The sequence below is a fragment of the Mauremys reevesii genome, unplaced genomic scaffold (assembly GCF_016161935.1).
Source record: "Mauremys reevesii isolate NIE-2019 unplaced genomic scaffold, ASM1616193v1 Contig51, whole genome shotgun sequence".
NCBI lineage: Eukaryota > Metazoa > Chordata > Testudines > Geoemydidae > Mauremys > Mauremys reevesii.
In genome coordinates, this window is record NW_024100864.1 from 199117 (window position 1) to 207466 (window position 8350).

Sequence of the window (8350 nt, forward strand, 5' to 3'; positions counted from 1 at the left end):
TCTCTTTTTATCTCTGGGCGAAGCTGAGTTTTAAATTAACCCGTTTCTAGACAAATTGCTCACACTGTGTCAGAGGCTTTTCTTTGGTGATTAAAAGCTCCTCTGAGATATATGATCTTATCTAGATTAAAGGTACCTTTTAATGGGCATTGTTTAGATGGATCTTCACGCGTATAAAGATTCCAATTCTCTAAATACCTGCAGGTTTTAGAACCATAATGTACGTACATATAATATGCTGGGGTACCCTTAGGGGGTGAGATGGAATGTTTAGACTGTCCCTTACCCACACGGAAAAGAAGGGGGGGGAAGAGAAGATGGGTTCACACGCTCCTAGACCCGATTACAGTTTTGGCTTCCAGCATACCAATAGAACAAGAAACAAAAGTACCCCTACCAAAAAGAAAAGCCAGCCCTGGGGCTGCTCTAAGTCCCAGTAATTGTTCAGCACGGCCCACGGACTCGTGGAGTTAATGGAATTATTCATTAGCCGTGTCTGAACCTAGGTACCTTAACCAGAAAGCTTTTACCCACACACCTTCCTATTTGTGGGTTCCTTTACCGTTAGGGGCCCAAGGTCCCAACCCGCACTTCGGGGGCGTTAATCCTCAAACCCAGGAGGTAACGCACTTACCACGCCCGGAGTGGCCGCGTCCGGCAGGTGGACTCCCCTCTTCTGGTACCGTCTTGTCTCCGTGTCGGTTGGAGTTCTCTATGGAGGGGGCGTAGCCGTCCCGGCCGATTGCGGCGACCCGGAGCTTGAGCAAACCAATAGCTCAAGGTGGCCACTCTCCTGAGCCGTCCTCGGCCGCCGGTCAGCGCCCCCAACAGGGAGAGAAGTCCCGGCGTGGAGTCGCCATTTGTTAGCCAAAAGGGCTCGTTTTCCCCCCGGAGCTTACCTAATTACACCAAGGAGGCACGGAGACAGGAAGACAAGTACCACACCCTTTATTGATCGGTCAGCTGAGCGGGTGTTCCTCTCGGCTAGTGCCAGAGAAAGAGACACACCTTACATGGCCAGATGGGCCTACCTTTATACCCCGAAACAAACAACTTAGCCTACGTTTGTCTACGTCATTTGGTTGACCTGTAGAACCTGTACATGCATCTATTAGGGGATAATTGGATACGCAGGATACATATATCATTTTGTGGGGGCTACAAGATACATCTGTTGAGGATACATTTGTCATTCTGAAGGGGACACAAGATACATCCGTTGACCCTTTGTACTAGATACTTTGGATGCATACATGTGAACGCAGCTGCATACACTTGGGGAGCCAACATATACTTGGGGAGCCAAACAAAACTGATAAGCGAAATAGCTGACTTAGGTAGATACACAGCCTTCAGTCTAATGAGTTCTGTAAACTTTCCAACACAGTTTGGACAAGCATAACATAACTTTGGTTTACTCAGGCCTAATACGGAAAGGCTTCATTAGCACTATAATTTTCCAACAATAGGAAGGTGCACAAACTCTGGCCTGTTAAGTGTCAAAGTGTAACAAGTCAGGCCAAGAAAGAATCTGAGAAGCAACGTGCTAAAGATACAAAAGCTAAGCATAAATCCGGTCAATGCGAGTCCTGGCCTGTCCCCGCAGAAAGGTGAACCCCCTCTGTGGCTGGAGTGAGCTCCTCTAAGCCGACCTGCACCAGGTAGTGCTCATTGTGAAAATGTTTCCTCTGACGGTTGGGAAAACAGGACCAGCGGTGCTCAGGCCGGCTGACACAATTAACCCCCCCCCAACAACAACAACGAACATCATGCAGTCCAGAGGAAGGGAGCCTTTGATCTTCCCTCTCATGCCTTAACTGGGGACCATACACACTAATATAGCAGTAACCAGTGCCACAGAGCACAAAGCCCACCAGTAATGCCCTCCCTGGTTGGAGCTCCACCACCTTCTGTACTCGCACCACGAATGTGACTCCAGCCCCATCATTCTTCCCTGGCCAGGAGGCCCTTCCTCCAATCACCCTCTGCCTATTGAGCTACACTAGAGTTATTAATGGGCATTTCCTGAACACCCACCATGGCTAAGTCCAGCTGCTCCAAGGCACTGAACATCAAGCACCTCCTCCTGGGCCCCCAAATCCCTTCCACCTTCCACACGGCCACTTTTACAGATGCCCCTTCCCTGGTACTGCCCTTGCTCAGCTGCACAGAGGAGTTTTCATCCCCTATTCCTGCCTGTCACTGCCCAGCAGCCCTCTGGCACCATTCCTGAGGGTCACCCTGCCTTGCTCTCTTCCTGCCATGTTGGGAAAGACAGCTCTCATCCTTAAAGGTCAGGTGGGCCAAATAGGGGCAGAAGCCCATTCTATGTTTTCCTACAGCAGAGCCCAAGATCAGAGACTCACCTTCAGGGCCACCCAGAGGGGAGGCAAGTGGGGCAATTTGCCTCAGGCCCTGCAGGGGCCCCGTGAGAATACAGTATTGCCACTTTTTTTTAATGGAAGGGGCCCCCAAAATTGCTTTACCCCAGGGAAACCCTGCTCATCTTGGGTGCAGGCACCACTGGGCTTCTAGAAAACAAGCTGCCCCTGCACAAAGAGGATGAAAGCACCTGCCAAAGCCTGGGATTGAACCAGGGACCTTTAGATCTTCAGTCTAACGCTCTCCCAACTGAGCTATTTTGGCAGCTGTATGCCAGTGTTTTGGCCTGTTGCTTCTCTGCCCGGGATGTTTTTGCAGCAGTTGCACACAAAAAGGACGTCATTGGGAGGTGCCCATGAAGACAAGACTCGCTTTTGCCTGCCTTGCTCAGCTTGACTTGCTGCCTCACCCCATTCCTGCCCTAGTGCCCGGGTTGACCTGGTGGGGGAAGGGGACTGGAGGCAAGTGGCATGGGGAGGAAGTTGAGCTGGACCCTGAGCTAAACTAGACCCTGGCAGTGAGAGTCTGGCCACCCCCCGCCACGTTGTCCTGGCTTCCCCCACCGGGTGTCATTTCTGGAGGGAAGTGGGGCTTCTGCCTCCCCTCCCCGATTTTCACACCGCAGAGGAGCGCGAACAGGAAAACGAACGGCTGCTCCACACCCCCACCGGAGGAACTCGACTCCCTTAGCTGCTCCCCTTGCTCCCCCCCAGCTGTGCTACTGAGTGGAAGCGTCCTGTGCCCATCACACAGAGCTCAATTAATCAAAACCCTCTTCTGCCAGCACCGCGCCTCCTGCTTCTTACACTGGGCCTGCAAGCGAGGGGGCAGCTGGCACAGCGCCAAGAGTCTAACCTGTGAGGCAGGAGGCGGCTGACGCCCGCAGCCTGCTGGGGAGCTCCCAGAAGTTATTAAGGGACAGAGACTCCTCAATGCCCTTAGTAACAAGGGTTTGGGGGTCACCGAGGCCAGTAAGGGGGTCATTATGTCAGCCCTATAGCCCTGGGTGTCAGGTCACTGTGCAGCTTTGATCTAGAGCTCGGATCCCAACAACCGACCAGCAGCCCACAGCCTCCCCCTGGGTCTGCCCCACCTGGTCACTCCTTACAGGCCGACCTTACCCCCCTTCCAGCCCCGGATTCACCCCCTAATCATCCTACTGCCACTCAGAGCCACAGCCGTGGAGGTGCTGAAGGAGGGAGGGGTGACTCTAGGGTGGGGTTCTTCTCTAAAGGTGGCTGGCAGAAAGGTGTTGCTCTGCTCTGTCAGCGACCTGCCCAGCTGCCTCGCTGCCAGGGGATGCAGACGTTTCTGTAAGGCCACTAAATGGGGTATTTGGCTGCTGAATGAATGAGGAATGTGCAATCCTGAGAGCGAATTTCCCTCCCTCTTTTCACTGACCTTCAGGGCCCCAGTGGCCTAATGGATAAGGCATTGGCTTCCTCAGCCAGAGATTGTGGGTTCAAGTCCCATCTGGGGTGAAAAACTCCTTCCTTCTTGTAGATTGCAAAGAAGCCTTGGTGTTATTTTCACCAAGGAAGCTGGGAGACGTTTGAACCCAAAGTACTGGATCTTGGGAGCAATCCCCCAGAAATGGCATCTTCCACATAACAAATGCTTTCTAAACCCATCAGCAGCAAACAGTTAATACTAGTGTTTGTCTGAGAATAGAGGGAAGGCGAGTGTTTACTCCAAAACATCCATGAGCGAAAGAGACAGAAAGAGCAAGGCAGTTCTGAAAGAGACTGGATCTGTCTGGAGACAAAGCAGAACCTGAGAATGAGCAACAGTGTGAAAAGAAGAACTTCAAATGTGTGTTAGGTGTTAGATAGGTTGGTCTGACAAATTTCAAGAAAATACCAATGCTCGTAGACTGATGTGTACACTGGCTGCTTCTGATCTTTTACTGAGTTCATTGAGAAATATTTTCCTTAACTATGTTATGGAATATTGGGTGGGCTATGAAGGCACCATTCCTCCTGCTTTCGCCCTTCGAGACAACACGGCTACATGGCATGCGGCCAATGCTCACCTTCCAGTCAACTGCTAGAGAAGACAACACAGACAGGGATGGCAGCAGGGCAGCCTGGAGCTCCACAGAGATGGTGGGACCAGGTCTCATCAACGGGGAGGTGGCCACCCCACCATGCACAAGGCTGAGCCAGCAAGTGCGGTGTGTGCTTCACCATGCCCCTACTTACTGCACATGGTGGTGGAGGGCAGTTACTGAGTTTGGTTGGTCTGGCAAATTTAGGGCTTGGCTACACTTGCAGATGTAGAGCACTGGGAGTGAAACCACAGCAGGGAAACCGCTGCCGTGTGTTCACACTGACAGCTGCAAGCGCACTGGAGTGGCCACATTAGCAGCTCTGGCAATGCCACAGAGAGCAGTGCACTGGGGTAACTATCCCAGTGTGCAAGTGGCTGCAACGTGCTTTTCAAATGGGGGACGGGGGTGGAGTGTGACAGGAAGTGTGTTGTGCGTACGTGGGGGGAGCGACGGTGTGTTTGGGGGGCTGACAGTGTCTCAGCATGCTGTCTTGTGTGTTCGGACAGCAGCAGACCCCCCCTCTCTCACACACACTCACAACAGCAGCATTCCACACTAATGGTTGCTTTGTCCCAGAGCAGATAAGCAGCCGGCTGTCAGAAACGGAGCTTTGAAAGGGGATATCCGCATGCCTGCAACCGATTTCAAAACAATGACCAGAGTGGGCACTTGACTTCAGGGGATTATGGGACATTTCCTGATGCCAAACATAGTGCAGTGATGCAACACGTCGTCCACACTGATGCCCGGGTATTTCAGCAGGGCTCAGCAAGCTTTATACTTCTCATGGAGGTGGATTACCAGGAGCGCTCCAGCTGCAGAGCCCAGGTGCTCCATGTGCCTTGCGAGTGTGGACACCTCAGGAGTTAGGGCACCCGGGGCTGCTTTAATGGGCTCTAACTTGCAAGTGTAGCCAAGCCCCTAGACTATGTCACTTGTGTGACTTACTTGTGCTATTGTAATGAATATAATAGATGTGCAATGGTCAGAAATTGCACCAGCAGAAAAGTATATTGCAGGGAAACCATAAGGAAATTAAGAGTTTAAATTATCCTCCACATGTCCCACATCCCACTAAAATGAATCCAACCCACAGGTCACATGGGCAGAAGTATCGGTGTCAGGATGCTACATTGTTAGCATAGTAAATGAAGCTGCAAAATAAATGATGTTTAAATGACCTCACTCTATTTTTTACAATCCTGTGTTAAGAGGTAATAGATACAGATGGACACCAGGCAGGGTCGTTTGGAGGATGAAGCCTTTATGCTTCCATCCCTCACCACTCTCAAGTTTTAACCAATTAGGACAAGTCAGCAAATAAGAACAACCTCAGGTCTCAGTAACTGCTACAGGTAGCAAAGTCCTACAGGGAGCAGTTTCTGGCACTACACCTGTGCAGCTCTGCTCCCCGGCTCTTCTCAGGCTCCTGCTCTCTCCTTAGCTCCGCCCCACTCTGGCTCAGGCAGTTCCAGCTCCCACGGAGGATGGGACCCCCTGGCCTGGTGACTCCCTCATTACACTGCCTGGCCTGTCAGTGCGGCTAACTTGGAGCTTTGCCCTCTCCCCATTGCCCCTGGGGACTGTCAGTCTCAGGGTCCTGATTTCCCATTGGCCCTTCCCCCTTCTACTGGGACAGGGAACTAGCCAACCAAAATCCCCACTAAGCTTTAATAAGGGGCCAACAGTCCCTTACTTGAGCAGGCCCCATAAGGGTCACTGATGGCCAGAGAAGGCAGCATGAGCTGGTCCCATGGTGTAATGGGCAGCACTCAGGACTCTAAATCCTGCAATCTGAGTTCAAATCTCAGTGGGACCTTGTGGTAAAGCCCTGGAGCTCACACTGCTCCACTTCCCTGTCTCCAGCTCTGCAAGAGCCATTTTTTCCCCTCCTGCTGGGTGACTCACCCACTGAGCCAGGTCTTGGTTGTGATGGCCCAATGGGTCAGGGCTCTAGAACTGACACCTGAGGGTTGGGATTCTCGCGGCTTCACCTGGTGCCCACAAGTCTGGCACTTGCCACCGTGCTTTCCCTCTTGCCCACCTGGTGCTTGAAAGAAGCAGGGCCAGGGCCAGGCTTCATAGTCAGGGCTGGGCAGGCGGAAGCCCAGCACCTCTCCTCCTCTGGGCACCTAGTGCAGAGGCGGCTGGTGCTGACAGCTCCAAGGGAAGGCTTAAAAGCCACAGAGGCCAGGGCAAGAGGAGGAGAGGACCATGCCTATGTGTGGCCAGCAGACAGCCACAGGGCCAGCCTGCTCCCTGCTGTGCTGAAGGCCACCCACAGGCCAGCATGCAGGGCGGCTGCTGATGCTCTGTGGCCAACATCAGAAGATGGTAGGAAAGCAGGGCCAGCCCCCCTGGTGGGGCCTCTGACCGTTCCCACTCATGGTGCTGACTTTGGAAGTGGAGCCGCCCATTTTCTTTGGCAAGTCAGGAAGGGCAAAGGCGAGACTGGAAGCACATGGGGCTCATGCCCCAGCCTTTGTGACACCCCTCCCCCAACTCCTTCCCGGGGCTCTAGCTGAAGCCAGAGCATTGGCCTGAGCGGCCAAGAAGAGGTTCCAGCCCTGAAGGGAGCAGGACTTGCAGCACAAAGTGAGCACAACCACGAGGGGACTCAAATCCTGAATCATCCGATCCACAGGGAGATGCCTTATCCTTTAGGCCACATGATGAGGGGGTCTAAACACTTCTTTGGAAAAGCCGGACACTGTGTTTCTCAGGTCATCTGCTGAGGGGGCCGAGACTCTCTGGGCACAAGAAATTAAGTGCCCAGCGACAAGTGAGACTTAATTGTATGGGGCCAGGTGCAGGGCTTTGGCAGGGAGGCTCAGGCATGGGGGATTGAGGTGCAGCGGATGGACCGGCTGTCTAGGCACAGAGATTTAGTCTCCCTGAGGAGGAGGAGGAGGAATCCTGCTGACAGGCAGTGGCTGTGCAGAAAAAGAGGAGGGGTTCCTGGGACTTTTTTTGCCTCTCTTTTGCCTGCCTGCTCACTCTTGCCTGCACACTGGGATAATCACTCTTGTGGTGAATGGTGAAGATGTTTTCTAACAAGCCCAGGTAGCTCAGTTGGTAGAGCATCAGGCTCTTAATCTGAGGGTCCAGGGTTCAAGCCCCTGTCTGGGTGCTCAGCTTTTAAGTTGCCTTGTGTGCCAGGAGCCAAACACTGTTCACAGCCACACAGGGATTCCCAGAAGCTGTGGCCATTTCCTGGAAAGGTTCCTTTCCTCAGCAATCAGGAGAGAGGCCACATCCCCAGGAGCAGGCCTAGAACACGCAGTCTCTGGCTCCCAGGAAGCGCTGTGGGGCCAGGTGCTGAGAAAGCCCAGAGGGGGAGCAGCAGAGATGAGGGGAAGAGAGACAGAGAAGCAATGAGAACAGAGCACAAGTGTAAAGGGGGCATCTGGTCTGGCTATTGTGGCAAACTTCCCTGGTTTATACATGACCCTGTGGAAGGATCTGAGTCCCCACCCCCTTACCCAGAGGCTGCCTGACCTCTAGGACTGTTAGGATACAGAGATTCAGGCCTGTCTGCAGAGGTCTGTACTTTAAGAATTTAGGTGTATTTTTATCACTTAGCTAGTTATAAAGATATAAAAGAGAGAATAAAAAATCATTGTCTGTCTGTGTAATGGCCTTCTCTTACTGTGACAGTCTGAGGCCTGGTTCTTCGGCTAAGCAGCAAAGGCAGCCATAAGCTGGGAAGTGTATGGTCACATTCACACATTCCCAACTAGTCACATTGAAATAAGGTGCTATTGGGCTGTGAGGAATACAATCCTGTCCTGATATTCCATCACCTCCAGAGAAAGGGAAACTTAGTTTGGTAGCATCCTGTCTGGCAAGAACTCACTTATCAATAGACACAGCTGGAAAACCCTGTCTATTGTGACTCAGCAAGGTCACAAGGCATAT

The 8350-nt window shown here is 52.4% G+C and overlaps 3 non-coding genes across 3 annotated transcripts; 2 read left to right on the plus strand and 1 right to left on the minus strand.

Annotated features, from left to right (window-relative positions):
* Window positions 1–2573: 2573 nt before the first annotated feature.
* Window positions 2574–2646, minus strand: TRNAF-GAA. The gene has a single exon. It is a non-coding gene; the product is annotated as a tRNA-Phe (tRNA).
* Window positions 2647–3790: 1144 nt separating this feature from the next.
* Window positions 3791–3863, plus strand: TRNAR-CCU. Its single transcript has one exon. It is a non-coding gene; the product is annotated as a tRNA-Arg (tRNA).
* A 3626-nt stretch (window positions 3864–7489) lies between these two features.
* TRNAK-CUU lies at window positions 7490–7562 on the plus strand. The gene has a single exon. It is a non-coding gene; the product is annotated as a tRNA-Lys (tRNA).
* The last annotated feature ends 788 nt before the right edge of the window (window positions 7563–8350 follow it).